This window comes from Pinus tabuliformis, chromosome 5_1 (genome assembly GCF_031772625.1).
Source record: "Pinus tabuliformis cultivar Carrire ecotype Pingquan chromosome 5_1, CPIR1, whole genome shotgun sequence".
NCBI lineage: Eukaryota > Viridiplantae > Streptophyta > Pinopsida > Pinales > Pinaceae > Pinus > Pinus tabuliformis.
Genome location: NC_142305.1, coordinates 565,664,026 through 565,665,935, shown reverse-complemented (window position 1 = coordinate 565,665,935; position 1,910 = coordinate 565,664,026). Strand labels below are relative to the sequence as shown.

The window sequence follows — 1,910 nt, the reverse complement described above, 5'->3', positions numbered from 1 at the left end:
AATTCCTACTTGTCTCAGTTGTGATTCTTACTAAGTAAAGGAGTCCGTTCCTAGTAGTTAGGATCTATTCCTACATTGGTGTGTGGTTGAGATATTCTCTCAACCAACAAATTGTGTGTGCATATATATTATGCAATTGTATTTGACTAATGAAGGAATAGACATCGTCAGATTTTATCATGGTATCAAACCCTAAGGGCCTCGCCCCTCGTGGGCTTGGCCCTCCCTGGGTCGAGAAAATAAAGAGTTGGTGAATTTTTTTATTTGTCCACTCATTTGAGCCGAACTTGGCATGTAGAGGGTTGTGTGTGGTTTTTCCGCTGTTGTTGAAAAGGATGCGTAAGATCAGTGTTTGGACATTCAATTTTTCAAAGCTGTGGAGCTATTTCACAGTCAAGTTGTATACTGTGTAGATCGAAGTGGCACACGACGTTGTGTTCAGATTGTGCTTGTCTGACAGTATCGTATACGGGTGTTGGAGCTGCGTCACATTGGCTACCAAATCTGGTGAGGTTGTGTATTCTATCTGGTGTGTTATGAAGTTGAAGATACGAGTGAACTTCCTAGCACAGAGTCTTGATCAAGCCCTAAAATTCACAAGGGAGCACACGTCTTGGCCTATTGATAATCCAAGAGACCATCCACCAATTATTGAGATTGGATGGAGGTATGCAACAAGCACAGAAGATCTGTTGACATGATTAGAGATGCATTGTTTGGATTGGAGATCTATTTACTTCTTGCCTACTCGACCTGCATTTAAAGGGGTGGCACCTGCTATTGCTTTGGATCATTTAGCACAAAGGAAACATATATCTTGTGGACTGTGTTTGTAGTGTTGTATGCGATATTGCATGCTGCTAGTTTATTTTCTACCAAATCACTTACTCCTAAGATTTCAGACCTAGAGAGCATTTGGTTTTTATTAGCAATGTGTTTCTAGCATGTAATGAGCTTTCTAGCGTTTTTTGTGGGTAGTGATGGAAGTTTTCAACAATGGTGGAATGAAGAGTGGTTTTGGTGGATATCAAATGCATCATGTTTCCTATTGGGTACTCTGGAACCATTCTTCATATCTATTGGGTTGGTAGAAACAGGGTTTTCAGTCACACCCAAGAATTCAGAAACAGATAATGCAACCCCCTATAAAATAGTTGCATCGCCTTTGTTCACTCCTCTGGTAATGTTGGTCATGATGTTCTCGGTTGCCATGGTGACTGCAGCAGCACTTGTGTGGCATGTGGAGTTTGGTGATACTGCATCCCATTCTTTCTTAATTTCTCGATGAGGAAGGGAATTGACATGGTGCCTCTGTCCGTGATGCTACCGTCTATTATTGGTACTACATTTTTGTGTGTGATGGTTGAGCATCCCACTGTACATTTCAGAGGCATCTCCTGCTAAAATCAAAGGAGCGGCATTTGAGTAGATCAAGAGTTGTGACTGTTTTTCAAATAGTGATCAAAAGTCATGTGGGGTAGAGATAGAGAAATTTGATCAATTATTAATCTGAAAGTTTATTTATTTTTTATTTCATGGAGTCTTCATAAATTTATTGTGCCTTATTGAGTCTAGCTAACTCAATTTAGGTAAAGTTATTTTGTTAGAATCCGCGACTCTAGCAAATGACAACAGGTTAAGCATGAACTTCCAAGGTTTAATTGACAAAGAAAAAGATGCCCAAGATGTGGAATGAGTAGCAACAACGATTAAACGATGATGGACAGCGAGGTGAAAGTGTGAGTTTGTTTGTGTTTGTAGAATAGACTCTATTATGTTGTAATGTAAATCACAGTTGTAATGTAAGCAAGTCTAGGAATAAATTTTGTAATGGTCTTTGTAATGTATGTACCTGGTAACTCCAAAGAGTTGGAGCTGTGTTGTAAGCCCTGTAAGGCATGTGTATCCCC

At 39.7% G+C, this 1,910-nt stretch overlaps 1 pseudogene; it reads left to right on the top strand.

The window, feature by feature from the left end:
* The first annotated feature begins 536 nt into the window (after positions 1-536).
* LOC149166079 (cellulose synthase-like protein E1) lies at positions 537-1,404 on the top strand (annotated as a pseudogene).
* Positions 1,405-1,910: the final 506 nt, after the last annotated feature.